Source organism: Thunnus maccoyii, chromosome 20 (genome assembly GCF_910596095.1).
Source record: "Thunnus maccoyii chromosome 20, fThuMac1.1, whole genome shotgun sequence".
Taxonomy (NCBI): domain Eukaryota; kingdom Metazoa; phylum Chordata; class Actinopteri; order Scombriformes; family Scombridae; genus Thunnus; species Thunnus maccoyii.
In genome coordinates, this window is record NC_056552.1 from 18,175,329 (window position 1) to 18,201,737 (window position 26,409).

A 26,409-nucleotide genomic window follows, 5' to 3' on the forward strand; every position below is an offset into this window, starting at 1 on the left:
TTGCAATTTATGCAGGGTCATGTCGTATAATGCCAGTACTATCTGGCTCTTTTGAATTATTGTGCAATGACCGCTCTAACCGCAGTGAACAAAATATATTAAAGTTCAAAATGAGCTAATTGTCTTTTTGACATGGAATACCATTAGACACATTGTGTGGGACTTCCAGGAACAGAAAGCACAAAGAGTTACAGTAAAGCTACCATGCTCTAGACTCATGAGGCCCTAATGTGCATCTACCACACCATGTGGTTTGAGTGGCGGTGACAGTTTGTGGCCATTATGACTCAGAGTCCATGCCAGTGTCACAAAAGTCTCCAAACCTGAATGCCACCGATCACATGAGGGTAAACTCAAAGTTTGTCTCACGTACAATTTTCAGACTGGTTGTCTGGGTTTGCTTTCCATCTCTCTGTCTTTTTCTCTCTATCAGTGTGTCCTGCTCTTTCACAGATGCACACACACCTTGGGAGCAAGCCCTCATGCAACACACCTAACCCCTGCACTGTTTCAACCCCCAAGCATCTGAGAGCATTTATCCAGCTTTGGAATTTAGAGGGTCTAAACCCCACACCTGGCGACTGAAATTTAGATCTGCAACCAAGGACACTCTGACTTAAATAAGACAGTGCCTGACCTCCACCCAATCCCTTATTCAATGTCTGGCTCACACTGTGTGAGCAGAAGACACACAAATGCTATACAAACACACACACAGTCACACAAAGACAAAAAAATCCATGACAGGTTGAAAAGCACCCTTCTCCCGCCTATACAGCAGATCACAGGCTGTGGCAGTTGCCACTTGGTTGCTGTATGCCAGTGGGTGGATGCAGCGATGAAAGACAAAGCATGAAAGCTTTTGTCTCTGTGTGATCGGCTTGAATTAAAGTTGCTACAGTAGATTGTGTGTGTCATGGACTGCTTTGAAATAAAAATGTCATCACAAGATGAGGAGACAGACAGGGAAGGATTTATAGAGATTTCGCTTGCATTCATTTTGGATTGTATGTGTAGCATAGTGTGTTGTGGTGTGTGTTTGTGTATGTATGTGTGTGTCTATGTGTCAAAGAGCTTTCTTTTAAAGGTCTTTCCTATCAGTCATTCAGCGATGCCCTGCAGCCTGTTCTGAAGCATGCAGCCAGCTTGAATTGGCCCCCGTCTCTCGTACTTTCTGTCTCAGTCTCACACACACAAACACACACTTATTAAAACTATGCAGCGTGATCACACACTCTACTAAATAACCAATGTAGCATCACAGTAGAAGAGAGTTATTGTTACTTTACTGTTGTTTTGCTTTTGTATATTTCAGCTAGCAACTGAATATGATGTCAACAGAATGAAACATTTCCAATACATAATCATTTGATTCTGTCATGAAAACACAAACTTCCCTGTCAGTGGCACAATGCTCCCAGTTGTTCTCTGAGCTTAAAACAACAGACACGCTTAAAAATGCAAACAATACTGACTGACACTGACAGACTGCTAAGCAATGAAACAAAGATTTCAGTTCACTGACATTACTGTAACAAGATACGTTTTTATTAGACTTTCAAATAACCACATAAACCACAAACATGGCCTTACACAACATGTGAATGTACCATCCTGAGTTGCTCTTCTGACTCATTCTGTTCAAGTGTGATGTTTTTCATCTGTGTTTTCCTGTGACTGCTTGTGTGTGTGTGTGTGTGCGCACCTATTTCTGACGGGGCTTGCGTGACTAGTGTGGAGTGTGAGCAGAGAGTGGAAAGGTTCCTCTCCTGCCTAAGGGAAATAGCAGTGTGTTGTGTGCATCTAACCTCTTTTAATCCCACAGAAACTTTTAAAAGGCCATGTAAAACAGCAAAGCCCCTCAGGTAGTTGCACAGTACACACAGGCATTATCATAATGTTAACACGTGTGAACACTACAGTTCCCACAAAGCCTCTGAGCCACCATGTCAAATAAGTAAAAAGACAGTATCCGTCTTTGGTTTAATGTTCCGCACACTGTATTTGCCGAGTCGAGTTTAAAATGTTTAAGATGAGAACTTTGCGTGCAGCTTACAGTCTCTGTCTGTCTACTACTCACAACAGGTTTCAGCAGCTGTCTACTCCTTGTCGAGGTTGAGGTGAGTCAGACCTTGCTGTGCAGGGTGACTCGCTGCTTGTCATCTCTCCACCAAAACATTATTTATTGTTTTAACTAGGATTTATTTACTGAAACTCAACTGAGCGTGAATGTGCCTTCCTAACCTCTGCACATTGACATAGTAACACAAATTCACACCTAGAGGTTGCCATGTATAACCACAGTTGGCTGCAGAGTGGCTTCACTGAAGCAGCTGGGGGTTAAGTGTCTCGCTGGAAGGTGTGATGAAGAGTTTTTCTTAAGGGAAGGAAAGGAGTTGCTAGGTCAGTTTCCTTTAAATTTAATAAAGCTGGTTGGGGAATTTAAACCAGAGTTTCTATGTGCTGCAAGTGACAGAGCCAATAAAGACAACAGTGATAATAATGATATATATAATGAAGATGGTATAAAGCATGTAATATTCAGATGAAAACCATAAAAAACTCTATTGAAAGTTTTTTGGACAAACAAACATTCCAAATAAATGAAAAAATGCTGATTTGTCAAGGATTTTGAGCAGATGCAGCCTAATAGACTGCAATTAGAAGAAAAATATCACGAGAATCTCCAACTTCAGGGAAGAGTATCAGGGCTTTTCTGTGATCACATGTCATCAGATTCTTCATTAATACCACATTTTGGTCCCATCTTTAGTGCTAAGCAGTTGTGATGTTTACTGCGCTGTACTTCCCCAGAGATCACTTGTTAATCAAAGAGTGTGGCAAGAACTGCGGTGTCTTTTCTGGATTTTCTGTTAATGTTGTTTGTGTTTCTTTTATTTGTCTGTTTGAAAGTGGCAGATGTCGCTGCTCACGCTAACTATGCAGTTCTTCTCTTCACTCCAAACAAACCGCTATTGTTGTTGCTGGAAATCGGGAAATGCAACACTTCTTGTGCAGACCACTGACAGTTTTGAGCAGCAAATGTAAAGACTTTCATGTGCTGGATTTTTATTCGATGATAATGGCCTTAAAAATGTGGCAAAAATGGGCAGTCACGAGCAATAATATGTAATAAAATGTCTACACACCTACTTAGGCGATAGCTTAATGCAGATAAGTTCAAAGGGTGGCAAAGAAAGAGGTACAGTAGGCCTACAGGCAGCCCCAAGCTAACGGGATGGGATGGAGAGAGGGGGTGTAACAGAGATGGATGGGGTGAAAGAGGGTGGGAGGGGTGGGGGGATGCACCCTGCTACTTCCCAGTCTAAGTGACAGGTGGAGGGGGCTGAACCGTGTATGTGTGTGTGTGAGTGCAAGCAAATGAGAGCGGGGCCTTGGGGACGGGGGTTCACCTGTTCCATTCATGTTCTGACAGGTAGGATCCCCCCTTCTGCCAACGAGCCCACCCCCGCCCAGTCCCAAGCATCCAACAGTTTCTTTTATTCCATCAATATGGCCGGTGCAGCCCCTTATGCTCCCAGTTCGTGGGCGGATGTGTGGCAGCTTAAAGATTCCCATCTGCTGTCCTTGACTCGGTGCCGGAGGAGCCGGGAATGGCAAGTAGTACAGGGAATTGTTGAGGCTTTGCTTCCTGGTTGATTTCAATGCTCAGGGTTAGAGAGCATTGTATGATACTTGTGTTGGAAGCAGATGGAAGTATCGATACTATTACTTCGCTGTTGAAACAACAAATTCTTTTTAACGTTCAGATTCACAGATGTTAGTGAGATTGCTTGGGGATCAAATTAGTTTTGAAAGGGCCAGCCCACCACTTCACTTTTGGTTTAGATTTCTGGGGATAAATTTGTTTTTGGTTTGTTGGTTAAGGTTATGGTGAGGTTTTGTTCACGGTTTTAGTTTCTTTACAGTAATACCACCCTGGTTGAGCCCACACAATCTGCTTCTTTTTAATACATCAGATAGAAAAATAGAACATTCATCTTCATACACAACTTTCATATGAGCTGAGATTACAATCTGTTAATATCACAACATATTAAGCTCCTGTTTTTGCTTGTGTTTGGGGTGTTTCATCCCTTAAACTAACTTTTTGTCCACACAAAATCATCAACAAATTAATGGTATTATGTCATAATATTGTGCATAGGCTTATAGACATAGACAGTTAAATTAACCAGTTGTCCCGCATTATCTTGCTGTAGCCACTCTATCATGTTGTTCTATGTGTTTCTGTGTGTTCACCCCTGCAGGAGACAGGGAAGTGGTGGCCTGGTGCCTGTAAACACAGAGCTTTTGTTTGTGGGAATCGGCCTCAGGTGCAGTTGACCCCTGACCTGTAAGCCTGCAGGTTGAACAAAGGGCCATTAAGGAGAGCTGGGCATGTCTCCACTCCAGAACGACTGAGACGGAGAGGTTTACAGAAAGTGTGCAAAGGGTCAGGACTTCAGACTGAAGAAGACTTGGACATTTGAGCTTTTTAAAAAAGAATACTCTTCACATTCTTAATATAGCAATTCATTGTTTATAGCATACACGCATGCGACACACAACCGTGGACAAACAGGGATTAGGTCTGATTAAACATCCAATACTGTCTCTGATTTCTAACATTCATTAATCATCCGGCCTTTTTGAGGGACAGCCACTCATCAAACAAGTGCTGACAGCCGCCATCGACACTTGTGAATCCAGAGCAGGTCACTTCATCATCATCTGATCACTGAAACAAGGTTCCCTTGGAAGTATCCCCTTGTCCCTCCGTCACTGCTATAACAAAGTAGAGACAGGGGCTTGTCCTTTGGGCTATAGCTGGTGACAGGTAAGTCCCTCAAATCAGCAGCAGCTCACAATACCCTCAGTCTCCAGTGCCCCCCGAGGGGACAATGGGGTCACTCAGTCAGAAAAGTTTGGGGTGTGTGGGGCATGCTGCATACTGACTGCCTTTACACCTGAAACTGACAGGTGGTTGATGGTTGACCCTTCTTTCAGGCTCCTGGGAACAGATATCTGCACTATATGCACTGAAAAAGTGTAGTTTTCACATCCTCGGAGATGCTTGATGGTGGTTATATTTGTGTTGTGTTCTGTGGTGGATATATTGTACTGTATGTGCCTATTCACTCTCCTCCCTCCTCCATCTTTTCTCTACTTTCTGGCTCAATACTGCCACCCAGTGATCTCTCCCAGTGAAATAACATCACTCAGCAAGTCTTCAGGCTTCAGTCTTGAGGCCTGCGGTTAGGTAGACAACATGACCTCACTGCCAGGGAAATACATAGGACACGATGAGATGGGATTTTCCATTGCACCCTGGAGGGAGTATGCCTAGACCCCTACCCCCACCCCCCCTCCCTCCTTAAACTATGAGCTAACAAAGACAAGTGCTTGACATAGTCAGAAAAGTCTTCAGTGGACACCAATGAATGTCTGAAAATGTGATTTATGGTTCAGCATTTGCTTTCGGTAAGCTACTCTGATTTCCTTATAATGGATGTTGGTCATCAGGGGGTTCTTTTTTTTCTTTCATCATAAATGCCAAAAGCAAGGTAGACGGTGGATGTAAAGCTGTCTCTTTTCCCCGCACAGGTCTTCAATTCATTCCTTAATACAGAGAGAGGGTTGTGTCTCCGTGCCAACTGTGATCTGTATGAACAAAGTAAGTACCATCACAGGCGCCGGCGTCAGAAAGTTTGTATTCGTGTCTTTGATGCGCTGAGAAAAAAGACAAACTTGCCAGACAAGTATGTCAGAACTCAGAGATGACTGTTTCCTTCAACGTAGTTAACCATGGGGTCATTATCGTACATCCAACGCAAAAACAAACAGTACCTTTCACACGTGTATGATTTTTAAAAAATCATTAAATAAAAATGAACAACACCTGAAGGTGTTACTCCAAATAGAAAGATAATAATAGAAGTATCAATGGCAATCTTCACCTTTAGACAGAGACAGTAAACTAGGTTAGACATGAAAGTCATTCAGAAGACATTAGCAAAATGTTTCTGTCCCCTTTTAGTACATCGTCTTCTGCTATTATCCTAATAGACAGCACCTCATTAGTAGCTCTCCAGAGAAGACGGGCAGGCCATCAAAATGTAGCTGTAATTAGTGATGAGGAGGAAACAGGAGCTGAGGAGGCTCATCACACCTCCTGGAGATCTGAGATACTATAGGTAAAGATGGTTGAATTATTCACTGAGTGCTGTGGCAAAGCTGCTGCTTCCTTCCCGCCAAACAGTAACTTTCACACATGTGTATGATTTTTTAAAAATCATTAAATAATTATCTTGGCAGTATATCACATCATTACATTAATATTTGACAAAATGAATTCCAAATTATTATTATCTTATATACACACCGGCCAAAAACACCAGCAATTTACTATCAATGCTAGAATGTTAGAAGGGTCAGTTGTCTTTCCCCAAACCTAACTTTGTTCAGTAAAGAGCCTCTTCAACTTATAAAGACAATCACATGAAATTAACACTCACAGTGAAAGAGAAAATATGGCCTAATATAAAATTCAATCTCTGTTATAATTTTGGGGATTTTGAGTAAATTGATTTAATTTGTTTTCTTTTTGCTACATTTTATACTCCTCATTTTTATTTATTTTTTATTTTTTTTATTTTCTATTAACACTAAATGAAGATATATAATATATAGCCCACTATGTATATATATATATATATATATTTTTTTTTTTGGTGGTTATCCAGCATCCTTAGGTGAAAACCACTCCTCTGAACTACAGGCCGAGATACACACGTCTTTGCACGTGAGGGAACACACATCCTGAAGCACACTGGGGTCTCAGCAGTCTAATCCTCCGCTCCTCTACACCTTGTAGGGATTACAGGTGTTGGTTTTCTTTCCACTGTGCAAGAGGAACCAGGGTCCCACTCCTGTGTGTGCGAGCATTTGTATTTACGAGAGCACGGGAAACCTGATAATATTTTAATAATTCATGATGACTCTGAAACCCCTTCACCTCTGTCCATTAGTTCCTCTAAGACCTCTGGCCTAACACTACTTTGTAGCTTCTTGAACACAAGAGAGCGTGTCTCCCTGCTGCCTCCGCTAATGCCTGTCACTGCTCTCTCAAAGTGACAGTGACTAATATCAGCTATTACATGCACTCCAACTCTGTCTGACTGGCTGCTGATCAACTGTAGCCTCACATATTGCACATATGCTGTGATTATTTTAAATGGATGGGCAGAGGAGAGTAGGACAGTTGTACTACAGTTTTTCCACAAAAACTTCAACAAAATGCAAATGCTTCAGCACATTCATGCCAATGATTATGTACAGTTGTCTGCTGTTTCCTACATTATCAATTGCTTATATCAGGTTTATCAAAATAATAATAAATACAATACAATTATTGACATATAATGTATTATACTGGTTCTCTGTTGAATAGTCTTACCCCCCAAAACATCTAGGCATCAATTCATTCATGTAAAATGGTTGAACCAGTTCTCATAACTGGCTACAAGACTTTTTTTGTATATACATACATATATACATACATACATATATATATATATATATATATATATATATATATATATATATATATATATATATATATATATATATATATATATATATATATATATATAATATCAATACTCAATCTTGTGTTTGCATTGCTGTATTTTTCCCACAAAGAACTGCAGGACTACCTCACAGGGGTGGCAGAGTTTCACTCATTGTCATCAAAACCATAGTTTACATCAGAAAATACTTACAGACTACTCTGTTATATTGGCAACATGGCAAAGCATTTTGACTATCTTGTTTGTAAACAATGACACAAGGACTTGTCATTATAATGGCATTATGACATGTTCATCAACATACTAAATATTTACTTTTGAGAGATAAACTAAGGATTTTGAGCAAGTTACAGCTTTTGCAGGCTATCCATTATGTGAGAAATGCACTTACTGTTTTGCAAATGTTAAGGATGATTCTAGAAATGCACCAAAGCAACTGAGAAAAACTGGAAGTAGGTGTCAATGCCGTATGGCTACACTTTGTCTCCATTTTCTTAATTGATGTGTGTTTCTTTCTCCTACCAGCAAGACCAGGAGTATAAATCCTTGCTGGCAGGTGAGGGGGTGGGGGGTTGGGAGGTGGGGCGTTGGTGGTGAGTGACAAGGGAGCCTGCTGATAAATAATGCACACGGTACACCTCAGTGTGACTAATCCAAACCTCTTGACATGAGATGGCTGAGGCTTGGCCATGACATTAACACTTCCCGCGCTCTGGAACCTCTTGGCCTTGGAGGTGCGTTCACTAAGTGTATGTGTGTGTGTGTGTATGTGTGTTTGTTTGTGTATACACTGCAGAGAGTAATCTATAAAAAGCATCTTTACATTCCTATGATCACACCACAAATCACAAATTCAATTTGCTTTGCATCTAAAAGGTGAAAACCAGTTTTGTCCATCTAGAGTAACAAGCTGGCAGCACAACAGAGAAAAAAACCTTAATTGGAACATGACCTCGAGCAGTCCGTGAACTTAATGACTGCGGTTCATCTGAGAGGAATATTTGATTACATTGTGTCAATGTGTTGGTTTCGATCCAGCGCCACCCTGTTCTATGCCAATGGCGACGATCCCGTCGTTGGAAGGAGAACACACAAATCACCACACCCAGAACAAAATTGTCATATTGGACATTTAATGAGATCTAATCCTTGTTTGTCCAAGGGTGTGAATGCTAGATAGATAGATGGATAGATAGATAGATAGATAGATGGATAGATAGATAGATAGATAGATAGATAGATAGATAGATAGATAGATAGATAGATGTACTTTATTGATCCCAAATTGGGAAATTCTTGTGTTACAGCAGGTTATCCAGGCATTGCACGGGAACAGTAACTATACAATAAATATACATATCAACACTGGAAGAGAGAAGTATATATCTATAGAATTTTCTGTATTTAAATAGCTAACAATATCCTTTTTAAATCAACTGATAACTTTTTACTCGTGCAAACGACAAGGTGAAGCAGTGCTCCAGTTATTTTTAGTGTCGTAATCTAATGAGCAGCTAATGGCACAGTTTAAGTCATAACACTGAGCAGATCTCTGCTCACTCCAACACCTGCTGGAATGCAGGTTTCCCTTGATAATTGGGGCAATTAGAGATTCCCATGCTTCACTATCCCTAGTCGTGGAGGAACCCTGCTATTACTATTACACAACTCAACCAGGAAGACTCACCTCAGGGTCTACAACCAGCTTATCTTAATTATCATATCAGCTTGCCTCAGTTAGGGTTTTGCCTGAGCCAATATGCAAGGACTACAAATGCAGCACTAATGTAAATTACTGACAAGAGAAAGTGGACCAATTACAGCATAATGACTGCTATCACAAGGCAAGTGGGCATGTGAATATGTGAGGCTAATTGATCCCAAATTGATTTTGCACAATAACACACACATAAAGACATGTATATTATGTGTGTATACCTACAAATACACACAAGTATGTGCACATACACACACAGACAGAAAATATGCTAGCACCTCTCTCTGTCTTTTGCTTTACCTCACAAAGGTAACAACTGAGATCAAACAAAGTGCAGCTTCTTTAGGTGTGGTGGTATTAGAAATGCAACAGTAGGTGTTACTCACTTCATCTGTCTTGAGCAAGCGTTTCATCATGTGCCTTATGACAGCTGATAGTAATCATTAACCTTTGTTTGTCATGCAATGTTAGCCGTCACTTAAAGCCCCCTATGTTCTCACACGCGAGGCCTTCCTTTCATCATGACAACCTTCTTTTGTCTCCAAACTCATAGAAGTAGATTAATACGCCTCACACACTTCTACCTCACATTTAAGGCCACCTTGTTTTTACTTGAGGTTGGGAACCAGTTCAGAGAAAAGACAAGAGGATGACATGGGAGAGAAAAAACACAAGAGGAATATTGTGAGTGATACAGTGTCGTTTCAACATGACCAAAACTGAAAATAAACAGGAGATATGTAACAAAAAGCTCAGGCCTGGGTTATCAGCCCAGGGGTACACCTCGGATCCAGTGTCTCCACCAAAGCTCTTGTTTTCTAGTACACAGTGAAGGAGACAGCAGACACAGTAGGTAAGTGTTTGTGTCGGGCCAGGCCTAAGCCCCTTAGACTCTGTTAGTCCCCTGACGTCTACTCAGGTTCCTCAGGTTCTCAGGGTTGGACCTGTGTTCTGTTCTCTGAGTGCTACCATGACACTGGCCCTCGGTGGCCACAGACACAAACAGTAATTGTGATAGACTCACACAAACAGGCATAAAAGCACACATGCACACACACGCGTGCACACACACTCAGTGTAACACCCCTCCCTTTGCATAAAGAGCATCCCAATGGAATGTAGTGGTGTGTGTGTCTGACGCCACTCTAAGCCACCTCAGTCCTGCTGAGGAGTCTACTTTTGCAAGCCCTGTCGTCTGCGTCTGGCCATCACAATCATGAGAAAATCACTAGCTGCCTCCGGGGCACATCTCCCAGGTTACAGGTATTCCTGTTGACACATGCCAAATCCCCCTCTTTCTCCCAGGTTGGTGGTGAACACGCTGGAACGCCCTGTCTAAACCGCAGACATCACATAGGCCGCTGAACAGGGCAGGACATGTCGGGTCACGTGATGGAACCACTGGTTGCGTCGATGCCTGGTAAACATGCATGAGTGCAAACTTGTGTGTAGATCTGTGCTCGCACACCAAACACACATGCACACGCACACATGCACGCCACCTCACCAATCCACCAGATAAGGTGCTGCTGCCCTTGGGGTTTTCTGGAGCCCACATCGAGTCACAGTTATGCCTGTTCTAGTTGAGCTGGTGATGGATGGGAGTGCTGGCACATTCCTCTGACAGGTGACGGGAGCAGCTCCTATTTGATCTCCTACTGAGTGCCGAGAGAAGAGGAAGAACCAGAGAAAATAAAATTGTCCTACATACATCTCTGGTGACGAACCTGTGAGGTGGTATCGTGAAGACCCAGAGTAGCTGGAGATGAATATGCGGATAGATATGTGAAATATTTCAATAAAATGTTAGCGATTGAAAGGAAAAGTAACCAAGTACATTTAGTCAAGTACTGTACATAAGGACTTTTGGACATTTTGAGGTACTTTTCTTAAGTATTTCCTTTTTTATGGTACTTTTTATACTCCTACTCCAATACTTTATTATTACTTTATTATTAAAATGACCTCCACCTCAACCTCCTACAATATTCAAATGTTGTAAACATGTTAATGCATCAGTAATAACAATCAATTAATATAATTTATATGACAATAATAATAATGTGACACATTATGCTGAATGGGGCCATTCAGCATTTGTATTTCTATGTTTGATACTGAAGTACATTTTTACTGTTAACATTTATGGTCTTTTCTATCTATTTCTAATGGAGAATTTTATTTGTGGCATTGCTGCTTTCAGGACCTGAATACATCTTCCACTACAGTTTAAAATTGAAAACAAATTGCAAGCGGGAATGATTTAAATAATGTTCCGGTTGTGCTGTATCTAGCTGGACAATGACACTGAAGCAACTCTTGGAGGGTATCCAACAATCATATTTCCTTGAAAACATTTAGCCAGACGTGTGGGTACGGTTACAGTTAGCTCATATTTCAGTAAGTCTCAGCCAGCAGCATCTTAACACTTCACTGTTACCGTGACATCACAAAACTCTCCTATTTATTCTCAGTTATGCATAAAACCACACTGTGTATATCACAACACACCCTAAGACTACCAACCACATATGCAAACAATGCCACAATGCATTCTATACACCTTAATGCACTATTGTCTCCACTCTGAAACCATGATATCCTTTAATGTGGGTAGAAAATGCAGGTTTTGTGATTGAAATGCTACATTTGATGCATGTATTTGTTTTGCCGCCATGGTGACTAAATCCAGGCGTAGGAGGAAACAAGAACAAGCCTGGAAACAGGAACAAGGAGATTCGGATGATCAGTTTGTCAGTTTGCCATTAATATAAAACCAACAGGATGCCATTGCCACATAGCACATTACTGACACATATAGTGCCCGCTGTGCCAGACAAGGAGATTTATGTCAGTACATTGCACATACTGAAGGTATACCTATCAGCACCAGCTCCACTTGTTTGTTTTCCATTTGCAGGTATCTGTCATTCAAGTGCAGAGACACAACAAGCTCACTGCCTGTTCTTGAGAACGTTCACACCCCTGGAGATGTATTACATTTCAAAGCCAAGCTTGACATACAGACAGGCAAGAGCAAGTCTGAAGCAATATAAAATTCAGTGGTGAAGGAAAAAAAAATGAAAATAAAAGTATCTATCCTCATCAAAAGAACTACCTATCTGGGTTTGCTGTAGATTGCTAAAGAGGTGTTTAATTAATTTTTCTCTCTTGTGGCACCAGTCCCTCTGGTGTATGTTGCTGCTGCATCACGTGCTGTCCTTGTAAACACGGCTGTCTTGTATTTCCTGTTGCCTGCCTGGCACGCCTTCTCCCTGGATCCACTGTGCTGAAACGCTTGAAAGAGGAAGAAAAGAGGAGATGAAGTCTGTGAATTTGTGTGTATATCTACTTACATGTGCTTAAGTCAATATGTGCTCACATGTACTGTGTGTGTGTGTGTGTGTGTGTGTGCATATGGGGAGTGGGGTGGATGTCGGCTTGTGGAGGGAAGGTGGTTCAGCCACCGCCCTGACTGACTTCCAGGCTCCCTGGCAGAACCGCAAACCCTGCTTCCCCCCTCTGCTCACCCCTGCAGAGGCCGATGCCAGATTCAACACAGCATCCACGAAACAAACACAAACTCCCACTGTTCTCCTCTACGTGGCTTGCAGCGGTTGTGCAAGACGTTTGGTAGAAAATCCTTGTTTATATCGCAACCATAATACAGTAGATCTACAAAGAGAAGCTCCAGCCCACGCCAGAACCACTCAAAACATTACTGACCACCTTCTAAACACTGAAATTGAGCCTCATTGCAATGTAAAGGTTTGAGGCTACGGAGGTTTGGCTCAGCCTGGAAAAATTCTGTTCATACTTTGCATAAAATACATTTTCATATTAACAGACCTATTTTTTCCCATGGCCATCTGATGATTGTGTAGTTTGTTTGTTTCTTGCGTGTGTTGCAGTATTTTAGGTTTATAAGTCGTGTTTCCGCATGAATGTGTTTCATTTGAGTCTATATGTCAGGTTGTAAGAGGCTCAGGAGGGCTGGTCCCATCATGTCCCCGCTCCCTCATGTCCCCCTCCATAAACCTCCAGCACGCCTCCCAGTCTATGCACTGCCACTCTGTAATTGTGGAGAAACCACAGCACACAGCCCCATATATAAATACACCATTCTCCCAGCCTTGTCAAAATAAAGGTTGTGTGGGGAGAAAGAAATAGGGCTTTTTTGGTGGCCCTCTCCCCCACTTTGGAGCTATTTTTGTGCAAACTAACTCTTTACCTTTGGGTGAAACTGCAACGACTTGAGTATGATACATGAAGACAAATTTTGAGGAGTTTCCTTCCTCGTTAGAGTTTTTTTTTTCAAGCATAGCTGAACATCAAGAGAGCTAAAAATAAGTCTGTGGCCTTCTCTTTAAAAGTTGTGAAACTTAGATGAATGAGTACAGTTACTACATGACTTACATGTCAATATGTTGACACTGACACTATAGTGCATTTGACACTGTGCCTTTATTACAACACGCAGGTGAGCTGATATGGCTGGGTAGAAAGAGGCTTAGATCCTTTGACACGGCAATAGAGAAAGAGTTGCAGAGATCTGTGAGATGTGTGAAGAATTGCCTGAACTATGTACACACGGCAGCCTGTTGACGTGCAGCCTGCTTTGATCTGTGTTTTCAGTGTGTGGAGACTTCCTCGTTTTCTTTGCAGCCCACTCACCTGTCTGTGTCTACAGCATGTCTCGTCTCCTCGGAACACAAAAAAATGCTTTAAAAATGCTTTTGTCACCTGCTGAGTGGAGCCTCTGACCAGACTAAAGACTAAAACATTCTCACTTAACCTCCACAGAGAATTATGTAAGACCTCATCTCACTGATTGGGACTTTGATTCTTGTCATTTTTGGACTTGTTAGAAGTGTGCCATGAGAAAACATTGTATTAGGTCTTATTCATCTCTCTATGAAAACATCCTTGCATCCTATCACTGCAAAACACAAACAGTACAGTTTACATTGAGATTAGAGAACAGAGGGAATTTTTTTCTTCTGTTTTTTTATGGGTACATAATTTCTTACTAATTTCCTAGAAGATTTGGGGAAAGAAATACATAATTTGTTGCTGATTATAGCGAAAATAGAGACAGTGTATAATTTGTACAATGGCTATCAATTCATTTAATGAGTTTTGTAGTTAGTGGACGGCAGGAAAAGTTTTCAATAATTACTGAGTAACAAATGAATACTTAACTGGGTCTAAACTTTACTTTCCAGGACTTCACTATTTTCTCTATAAGTAGTACCAAATCACATCGTTCTTTCCATGAAACTTTCAAGAAATTATAAGCAAATTGTTAGAAATTACAAAACCGTAATTTACCAAACACATTAACTAATCCTTAATGTCATAATGTTTAGCATCTTGGTTGCAAAGAGCATACCTCATGTTAATTCAATTTGAAATATTGTTGCAAAGGATTGTTTAAAAAGAAAAATGTATGTTCAGTGTGAAAGACAAAAAGATGCAAAGAGAAATACGTCTGAATTTAAGGTAAATTTTGCATGATGAAAATGAATTTTTCTGCCGTCTTTCATAACCAGCATGTTTTGTCCTGCTTCATGTCTGTCATGTCATATTAAAGTAAACTTCCAAGAAACTTGGTAGAATCATGGTGATTGCGAAACTATACAAAGATGAATTTCTAGGCATAAGAGTGTTTCTGTGTTTTGATAGTTCTTTTATTAAATCAAGTTCAGGTTTCAGAGAAAGATTCTTGCTCCTAAGAAGAAGTTTTTTATTCTTTTTTGATGCTGTTTGATGGTAGAAAGTTACATATTTTACACTAGTTTTTGGCTTCTGCCTTCAGGACAGACTTCAAGACTGAGCGCTTCACTGCTTAAACAAGTCTACAAGATATTATACTGGTTATGCATGTCAAAACCATTAAAGAGTTACTTATATGCGTGTGCCAAAGAAATCTCACTATTCAGTGACAGCAATTTCATCAAGGACTTATCTGCCTTACTCACTCTCAGCTCATATATCATGACAGATACCTCTTGTTGGCTTCTGCATTGATGCTGCCCGGTTTTAAAGCCTGCATGCACTATCCATACATTCAGGATGTAAAACATGCATGCATGCTGTGTACATGCCTTTACGAACATGCACACACATTGCATCTTTCACACATTTCTTCCTCTTGCTCTCTGTCTTGCACACATACACACACAGGCAGGCAGCCATGGGAGGAGGGAATGCGAGGAATGCTCCAAACCCCGGGCTGGTGTTCTGACTCGTCCCAGACTTCATGCCGTCACCGCCGGGGTCTGTGGCCAGACCTCCCTGTGCCAGACCCACTGGCTCCAACACCCGCCCAGGCCAGCCGAGCTGCAGCTCGCGACCCATAATTAACCAGCAAGCCGCACTGCAGCGCACATCCCCTCCCCCCTCCCCTCACTATTGCAGGGCCCCCTTCGAAACACAGAGAGAGAATATACAGCCTCATACAGCAGCTTGTACATGAGGATGCTCTGGAAGATATTGATGATGTATATATATATGTGTATTAACAGCAATGTATGTCAACACTCTCAATAATCTGGTTTCAACTGTCATGAATTCCCTGGTTGCCATTTAGCATGAGATGTTTAACACATAATTACAGCCAGGAAGGCCTTTTTGGCAAAGTTGCAAAGCTGAATGGTTTTCCACAGAGTTTATGAACTTCAAGCACAAGAACACAAGAGTATAGTACCCTTTGATGAAGAAGAGGTAAGTGTGTGTGTGCATCTTAGTGTGTATTAGAAGTAATGCCAGGGTACCTGTAATTCTCCCAGACTGGCATAATTATGGTTGAGACGTCTGGAGGTACTCTCAGGGAGTAAGCAGTGATCATCCTCATTCTTCTAAGGCTGCTCTCTTGTTCAGGCAGGAAAGACCTTTATTCAGGGTGAGGTTTCTTTAGATCAGCCAGAGGGTCTTATTCAGGAATCTTATACCAACCAAGTTTGGTATGCATGCGCGTTCGAGCTAAACGGTGACAGAAGATAAATGATTTATCATGTTGGCTTCTTTTGAATACTGAGCCAAACTCAAAGCTATCAGAACGTTCAAGTGAGATTCATGTGACCGCTTCCAACTTTTGATTGCCTGTTCTGAATCCGACACTCTAAAAAACGCTTCTACTGGGAGAAAGATTTTGAAAAGCAGCGTCACAGCTCCATCAAGTGCTAGACATAAAATCAAACCAAGCTCCATCCATGCCTCCTTTTTTCCCGTCGGAGGAGCCTCCTTCCCCGCTGATGTGGGGTCATGGCTTGTAAATTTAACAGGGCTTCCTCGAGGAATACCTCATCCTTTGAAAGAGAAACAGGAAAATTACACAGTGGACAGCCCACTTGGTTTTTCACCCCCTTTCTTGCACTGTAATTTGCTTCTGGAGCGGGTCGGCCTAAAATAACCTTAACCTAATATTCACAACATAGGGAGACTTTGAGAGACGCTGGAGGTCTCCCCTTGGGTGGCGGTGGACTGTCCTCGGGCTGTAGGCGTTTAAGAGATTGTTTACTTGCTTACCTCTCTTAGATACATCAAGAGCACGTAGGCGAGGTACTCATTTAGGCTCCTGTGCATGAAACGTACCCTACCGCAGCTTGTGATATAGCTGTAAACATGTTCAATGTACCCATTGCAGATCTGGTCAACTGATTTGACTCAATCTTCAATACAATGAGTCACGTTTGCTTCCAGTAGGCGTGATGTGGTTTATCACTGAAATACTGCGAATACACAGCAGATTCTCGGCGTCTTGGCGCACACACCCGCAGCCCTGTTTCAACATTATTCCCCATGTCTACAGAGCTCAACCAGAAAACCACTAAACCCAATTGATGGGCATCAAAAGAGAAATGCCCATGATCTCACTTGAACCAAAGTTTCCTACAGGCAGGTTTCTCATTAATGTGAGGCTCCGCTCTTCTCGTATCCTCATCGTATTTCCATCATCAGCAACCATGACGCCCTAGATGTTTACACAGGCAAGGTTAGAAAAGGATTGGCTCAATCTTGGCTCCAGTATGTATTCTATAGATACAATATCCATAAATCTGATGGTGATTTATGATTTGTGTTTCATTGAATATATGAATTGTGGTTTTCTGTTCTTATTGCGCTGTTATATATGAGTGAGAAGTATTTAATCTATGACATGCAACAAATGAGTCAATGCATATAGGTGAATATAAAGGTCACTTTTGGACTTTTGTTGCTGCAGGTTACAATTGAAGTGTAAGTGGATAGTTTCTGATAACAGATGATTTTTTTTTTTTAATAATGATTAAATGTACATGCATTTGTATGTCTGGACACATGACAAATGCCTGCAGACATAAAGACATAAAGTTCTTTTATGTATTTCCTCATAAAAGAAGTTGCATTTCACACACACGTACATAGGCACACAGAAAGCCCGCCACCCCCTTTTCTTTGCCCCCCACACCACCACCACCACCACCACCACCCCTCCTCCCTTTTACCCCCAACACTCACACACACCACACCGCAGGCACCACACACACACTAGTTCTCATATGGAATATCGTGGGTGGCGCTGGACCGGTAGAGGGCTCTGTAAATAGCTCTGGAGCAACCCCTCCATTTCAGCGACCCAAATTTCCTTTTCTGAGGTCGGCTGCCTGGGCTGGAAGTGCTGTGCAGCAAGCCTCCAGTCGCCACGGAAGACCACAACGGCCACGCTGACAGCACTTCACAGGGACCACGGCATGGCAAGGGTGACCAGATGGCCCTCAGCACACATCACATGCACACACTGAGCCCTCGCACACACCTCATGTGTCATGCACCGGCGCATTTAGCTATGCATTCATGCACCTCTTCACATTCTTGTGCCGTAATGAGTTTTTGTGCGTACAAGCAGACAAATGCAAGAAAAGAACACCACACACATCCATGAACCGTGCAACTATACTCTGTCACAGACACTGGCAAGGAGTGAGACAGTGGGTGGGAAGATGGGAGGATGTGTGTGGTGTGTATGTGTGTGTAGGAGGTGATTAGTTTTCTTTACTGTTTGACTTTAAGTATTTGTGACATTGGTTTGTATTATATACAGTATGTGTGTTTGTGTGTTTTTTAGGAGGGCAAAACTCAACAGATGAGAGATGGAAAAACATTGAAATGGAAGAGGTCTTTACCACCACCACCACATATCAGTTCAATTTCACGGCTAGGCGTTTGCACTGCAGGTATATTGCACATGGGTTAAGTTGTAACTCAAAGATTTGCAGTTATTGTGGAACAGATTTAAGAGCTCGGATTACTGGCACTTCATTACTTGAGTGTCTTCCAACAGTTTCAAAATGTTTTGTTATTCAAAATATGACCATGCTGATAGTTTATAAGGTTAGTGTGGAGCTGAAATTAGTTTTAAGGGTAATGAATTAGCTCATGACCATTGCAGTAATATTAAAAATACAGTTTTTAGAATAAAACATTTTCCATTTTAAAGATAGACACATAGAAACTCAAGTTTCTTTCCAGTAATGGCTCTGTCCATTCTCACACATTTCCACACTTAGAAGTCCCAACACAGCCACATAGTAATTAAATGTTTGACAACTGAGCAGCTCCACCGGAGGAGTTGGGGGTTTGAATGCTTGCTTAAAGGCACGTCAGCATTAAGTTGATACAGGGGAGTGTATTTCTATCTTTTCTCCCTAACTAAGATTTTCCCAGGCGGTTTGTGGATTTGAACCATGGAAGTTCCAACCCCATTTGACAGATATCAAATTAAACTGTGGTAGTTAAAATAGTAGGTAACTAGAGTCTTTGGTTGAGAAAATTATACAAATATATTCAGAGTTAAAGCAGTTTATCATCCACATTTCCAAGACATTAAATCTGGTTTGAATGTATTAGATTTTAGTATTTAGTATTAGATTAGTATGTATTAGATGTTGTTTCCAGGTAATTTGAAGCCATGACTATACCACGGCAGTGCCAATAAACAGTTAAAGTGCTGTTCTCAAAGGTTATTACACCATATCATGCACAAAATCTCTGCCAGGAAACACAAAGCACTTACTAGAAACACAAATGAACTATGAGAAACAGTAAAACACAAGGATTTGGGCAGCAAAAACAACAGAGACTGCCCCATGTCTCTCCTTCAAAGGCCTTTTGTTTGTAGTGGAGGGACTGAATGTTGCCATTCACGTCGGCCATTTTTACCCGGGACAATATTTTATAAGCCCTTCAGAGAGGACCTTTCGCTTCCTTTTCCTGTGGTTTGGCCCGGGCCGAGCTGTCGGGAGAGGGGAACAGCCAAACCCAAATGTAGATGCTCAACTTGGCAGGCTCTCGACGGAGTGTCCTGACCAGACAAAAGCAGGGAGAGAAATACAGCCATTTATTTATATTCGCTGTGGTTTTGCGTGTTGCGTCCTAGACTTCCAGACCCCGGGTGGATATTCCGTCTGAGGACGAAGACAGATGGATGGCTTTCCATTGACATACTTAAAGGAACCTTCGGGATTAATGTCAGATCCATATGTGTTAATCGAGTGTGAGGTTTTGATGTGTGGTCCCAACCCCCAACCCCCAACCACCTTTTTTTTTTTTTTTTCTTTTTTAAAACAAAATCCTGTAGGTCTATCTTTCAGAACAGGTTATGGCTGAAGACAGACTATCCTCCTGCTAAGACTTGACATTTCATACGATGGTCTATAATGACAGCAGCAGGGAAAGTATGAAATTTGATCATTGTCAAAATCACCGGCTCAGGCTCTTTTTCTTTGGGGGATGACCTCATCACTGTCAGCCAAGGTATGGAACCAATTTAGAGGAGCTCCCCTGAATCGCTTGTGTGTTCAGATTTGTCAAAACCAGAAAATTTGGGCCCACATCCACTTCAGTTACATGTTACTATTGAGGAGACAGTGTGTGAGGAGTAGGGATTGGGGGGTTAAAACAAAAACTGAAAACCAACAAAATTCTTCCGACAGAAACTGTTCTCGACCCTCTCTTACTCACACCTAGGCACTGTTTCTGTGTGGGAGAGCTCATAAATGAGTCAACCAAAGCTATTTCTATATAGGCTTAGAAGCTAGGGATGGGGGAGGGCTATATATGTTCACACACAAACACACACACACACACACACACACACACATACACACACACACACAGTGGCTGTGGTTAGCTAGACCTCTCTGGTCAGGAGCTGGTGCCAAGAGCAAGCCGAACAGTGGAACACTGGGAGTCTTGTGCCTGATTTTGGAGCCTCTGGCTCTCTCCCGACCTTGCTTCAAAATATACTGCGGCTTCGAGGAACAGCACTCTCAGCAGTAGGAAGGCCAGGCACGGAAAATTTAGACGCAACAAGAAAGACAGAGGAAAAAAAAGAGGCAGGCGAAATTTATGTGCTCATTCACATCTGCGGCCGTGAGCATTTTCTTAATGCTTTTAACACACTTACTGTAAAGGACTCTAAGAGAAATCTGAAAGTGAAAGAAAAAACTGCACTGTAACTGTAGTTTGTGATTGTAACCAAACAATAGTGAGGTTTTATGTCGCAATGTGATGACAAGTTACACAACCAGACGTTTGAAAATGTCATGTTGCGTCAAATTTAACGTGTTTTTGTACAGAATATTTACTTTAAAATCCTTAACTTGTACAGTAATGCAAATAAAATCAATACAAAGCAAAGGATCACATGACTTTCCATTCAGAAAAGATTTATATACTTTTCCTCTTGTGTTTATATTACTCACTTGTTACTGTCTAAGCCTGCTGATCCAGCAATTGTAAGCATGACACAGACTAGTTGCTCTGACATCTCACCTGACACCAGAGGCATAATAACACCTTGTCTTGCTAATAGTGTGTGTTATTGCCGCTGTACCCTGTAATCTCTTCCCTTTCTGACGCTGGTAATGACTTGAAATATCGAACTGGCCTACAATGATACAATCTATACAAACACAAATAGTATGTCATAAGGTGACACAAACACAAATGCGTACACTTTTGTGCACAAAAACACACAGCTTCCAGTGAGCTCACCTATGCCAGAAAAGGCAATGTAGTTTGGTCAACAAGTGACAGGTCTTTTGTTTTTATCTTCAGATTATTTGCCAGCAAATGATCCTATGTTGCCTTTGGTGATTTGACAGTACAAGAGTAAGATCAAATAAAAAGGATTTGGGTACTGACTTATATATCTTCAGTCACTACTTTGAAAAATACCCTTCTGAAAAGTCCCAGTCTCTGTTTCTGAGGATGGTTTACAATGTTTAACAAGTGTGTTCACTTTGAAAGAACACAGGTGAGAAGGCAGCCACATAAGAACAGACAGGTATGGTTGAAGTACCATCAGAGGCCCATATCAAAGTCAGTGGAAACTTTTTTTATACCCCAGTAGAGGCTTCTATTTTCCTTTCATCATTTTATTTGCTTGACTGGGAGAAATCACTGTGAGTGACTTGGGTTTTCTCTGTATGCCAAACAGAGCCCAGACTGCCCCATACATTCAGCAGAACATATCTGAGAGAGTATGTTTGATCATTTCTGTGTGGTCCCATCCTGTCTGCCTCAGTGCTAATCCCACTGCTCTGATACACAAATTAGTACACAAACCCAGCATTTCCCCAGTGGAAATATAAACATTGAAATACCTGAAAGAGCAGCACACACTCTCCAGGTATTATTTTAGTGGCATGACCTGAACAATAATATATGAAGCGTAAGAAATAAGTCAGGAACCTACACTTGTACAGTTGGAAAAATACTGCTGCTTTCCTCTATCATGTGAGGATGAGTAATGCCTGAGGAGCTGAAATCAAACATGTTTTGTCTGCTACTCACTCACAGTTTACACCTCAACACACCTCAACTCACCTCAGCACACTTCAGCACCAAGTGAGTTATGATTCACAGGCACGCCTGTGGGTGAGGGAGATAGAAAAAGGGGGGAAAGAGAGGAAAAAAGAGAAACGCAGTTAAGGAAATTCTGAAACTGGGCCCAGAGAGCGAGCAAAGAAGTTTGAGCAGAGGGGTGGAAGGTGGGATGGTGGGTGACGGAGGGTGACAGAGGGGAAGAGGAAAACGGGGCGGTGTAAAGGAGGGGGGACATGAGGAGTGAGTGAGTGAAGCGCTGAAGGAGGGTAGGAGGGGATGAAGGGAGGAAGAGGGGGGGAGTTGCTTCCTGTCGCCATTCCTGCCTGCCCACATAGACAGCCAGAGAAATAGAGAGAGAGAGAGAGAGAGAGAGAGAGAGAGAGAGAAAGAGAATAACTGGGCGGACTGCAGGCCACATGACATTCTCTCTGGGTCCCTTGCTTTTCCTCTGCGCCGAGTGATGTGCTCCCTCCCTCCCTTCCCGTTCCTCCCCTTCTCCCTCCCTTCCCCTGCCCTTCAAAGCTTCGACATGTCATCTCCCACCACAAAAACAGAGGTGGGAAGACTCGCTGGCGCTACCGCTGCCTCAGGGTGTCTGGCACTAAAGCTGCCTGCAAATACAGCAGGGAGAGGAGGAGGAGGAGGACGGGGAGGAGGAGGGGGAGGAGGAGTGAAGAGACAGAGAGAGAAAGACAGGAGGGAGGGAGGGAGGGAAGGAGGAAGAAGGAGATAGAGACAGAAAACTCCAAAGAGAGACAGAGTGAGAGGCAGTGAACAGGACAGTGTGCATTAAACAATACTTGTAAAGCTCTGTGCATCAAAGTGTGTGTGGAGAGGAGCTGTTATTAAGGTGGAGAGACTAAGGGAGATGACTCCTGTCTGTATTTTAAAGTGACACTGCTGCAACCGCACTGTCTGCCCCTTATGTCTCTCTGTCTCGCACACAAACAGACTCACAGCAGCTGAATGAAGTTTATGAAGAGAGATTGAGGGAACATTTCTCAAACTATGGGGAAAACCTAGACACAGAGCCGGGACACAGTTCTAGCTGTGTGGCCTTTCCCCTGTCAGAACCACAAAAACACAATGATAAATATAAAGGTTGAACAAATGGGATGAGTTGTACCGAGCTTAATGTAAAATGTATGAAAACCACAGGCCCATAATTGAACGTATCTTCTCTGATTCAAATGTGATGTTCTCCGAGACACTGTAGTATTTTCTCTGACTCTAAATACATACCATGGACAGCCATTCCTTATGAATAAACGATTCCAGGCCAACTGTTTGCAGCTCGGATACCACGAAATTTGCAGATTGATTTAAGGAGCAATTATGCACTTGGCTTTTGAACCTCTGAGGCTTTGGGAATGAATTGGTGATTGGCTCCTCGACAAAGTAAGCACATCTGACCAAAGGAGGCCTTGCCATAGGCTGAGAGTGTCAAAGAAGCCACAAGAGCCCAGCAAACAAGAACATCAGTAACAGGGCCAATTATGGGCCTCAAGGGACCCGTGGGTTCTGACCTAAGAACCAACAGATGAGCACTGTAGTAAGGCTGGGAAAAGACAACAAACAATATTATTTACAATATATTGAGACAGAGGGATTCAACATATTAATGTCCAACTTCAAGGAAAAGCTTGATATTTTTTGGAAATACATGCTTATTACCAAGCGTTAGATGAGGAGATTGACACCATTCTTATGTCTGTACGGTAAATATGAAGCTACCGCAAGCAACTCGTTAGCTTAGCTTAGCACAAAGACTGGAAATGAGAAAACAGGTAGCCTGACGCTGTCCAATGGTACCAAAATTCACCTACCAGCACCTCCAGAACTCACAAATTAATATGCTCTATGTTTCTTGAATCTGTACAAAAGCTTAAGTATAAAAAAATAACAATTAGCCGTTTTATGGGAAGTTATGCCCTGGACCTTGACAGGGGCCACTTGCCAACCAGCATATACTTTAGCAAGTTAGGGATATAACAAACAATATAATGTGTTAATTTGTGAGCTTTACAGGAGCTGGTTAGTGGATTTTGTCACTTTCAGACAGATCCAGGCTAGCTGTTTCCCCTTGTTTCCATGCAGTCGTTATGCTAAACTAAGCTAGCTTCAAATTTACCGTACACACATGTGGCATCAATATTCTCATTAACTCTTGCTAATGAAGTAAATAAGTGCATCTACCCAAATGTCAAACTACTCCTGGAAGCCAAAAGATGTTTAGCCACTTCAGAAAATAGGGGCATACAGTACACAATCATTTTAATTTAAGTTTTTAAAATGTTTCACCCAACCTAATTATTTTAAGGTCAGCTAATGCAGTAGGTTTCTTGCCAGCAAAAGAATACCACAAGTAATTACATAACCACCAAATGGTGACAAAATAATAATAGCACAAGCAGCTAACATAACCCGTAAGGTAACTTTGGAATGGTATGCTTAACTATATGCAAATATGTAAGTTTCAAGCCATTCATCATGAAGGAATGCTTATTGAGAATGATGCCAGCACAGTAAATATACCAAGGAAATGTAAGTCTTTTACAGATATTTTACATTTCCTCACAGTCATGAGGTAACACAAACCCTTCACAGTGATTCTGAATAACTTCAAAGCCAAGAGTCAGCTGCTTCTAACACAGGCGTCTGAACGTGAATCTGTTTGCTGCTGTTTTTGTTTGAGGAAGCTCCAGTGAACCTCCGCCACCTGACATCACTTCCAAAAAGCGTGACCACTGTGATAAGACATCCACACAACCTGCCGACGTATGAGTGTGCAGGCGGGGAAATGCCTTTATCATTTATCAGTGATGACATCCGTTCTTTACAGTGTGTTTACACTGGAGCCCACTCAGTGTGCTGGTGTCGTGAAAGGCTGCCATTGAGCAAGGCTGCACTTCTTCAGGAGAAAGTCGCCATGGCACTGTTTGGTGTTTAGTGGAGAGATAAAAACCCACACAAACACACAAGATACACACCCCATGCTCCTCTTGGTTTTGGTACAACCAATCCCACCAGCCTGTCTCACACTACTGGATACATGGAGACAGAACCACTGCAGTACCAGCCTGAAGCACCCAGTCTAAGCATGCAAAGGCAGACAGTGGTATTTCATTCTCAGAGAGCCTTGAAGAGCCAAATTTATGCCTCTCTAGAGAAACCACACTAAAGTGCCACAGGGCACCAAACGGGAAAAACAACTTGGGGAACAAGCGAGTTAGGAGGCATTCAGGCTAACTGCAACAGTGAAAACTCCTAAGATAATTTATACTTTCATGTACTGGTGTATGGTTATACCGCCTACCATTGTATGGATGGAGTCTTTATCATACAATGTCTGATCTATTCTGGTGTGTCACACTTCAAACATGAAAAGTATTAGTGTCACCTTACTGAAGGTAATATGGACAATAGTGGTTTTAAGACAGCACAATTTGATATGTGATTGTGATATACCTCATAAATAAATACACATATTATTTAGATTTACATTTGTTTTGTGCCTTCATGCCACTGTGCAGAAATGAATGAAAATAATTAGCAGAGTTTTGGTATTATGATGCCACTCTGGGGACATCCTCTTGAACTTAAAGTCATTATATTGTAAATCAGTAAGTTCTGAGCATATGTTGTTACACAAGGTCCTAAGTTTTTATTGATTCATGCAAAGCTAGAATTTCGCAAAAACAAGGTTTTCATCTTTCAACAGAGATAATTTACTACTGTGAAAACTGTGTGCAACAACAAATATCCAGATTTCTTTGCGGTCTTAAAAATATTGCATGCTGACAATTGACTTTGTCCATTCATAAACTTACAAATTGAACACAAATGGTCCACAAAAATCATAACATGTGTAACATCGTCTCTTACCAAGGCAATACTTGCACATTCTTCCCTCTCTGGATATGTCACAGAAGCATTGAGACAAAATTAACCTATGTAATAAAATGAAAATAAATTAATCATGAGGACTTCAAAGTCTTGATGCAGTAACTCCAGTGAGGTGGTGGCAACATTTAAGCAGTGAGGCAGTAGCAGGACAGGTTTTTGTGCTGTGAATACATCTGTTAGTGAACACTGCCACCTCCTGGATAAGACCGTCATTGTATCCATTCACATACATCCAACAAGATTACAGCAGATAAAACTAGAATCAGACAACTGACTGTCACAAAAACTTATAATTGGAGAAAGAATCAATAACACTTGTGG

At 41.8% G+C, this 26,409-nt stretch overlaps 1 long non-coding RNA gene across 1 annotated transcript; it reads right to left on the reverse strand.

Moving 5' to 3' along the window:
* Positions 1 to 11,894: 11,894 nt before the first annotated feature.
* LOC121887269 lies at positions 11,895 to 26,195 on the reverse strand. Its single transcript, XR_006092950.1, has 3 exons — positions 26,068 to 26,195; positions 16,086 to 16,293; positions 11,895 to 12,606 (listed from the first exon to the last, which is right to left on the reverse strand). It is a non-coding gene; the product is annotated as an uncharacterized LOC121887269 (long non-coding RNA).
* Positions 26,196 to 26,409: the final 214 nt, after the last annotated feature.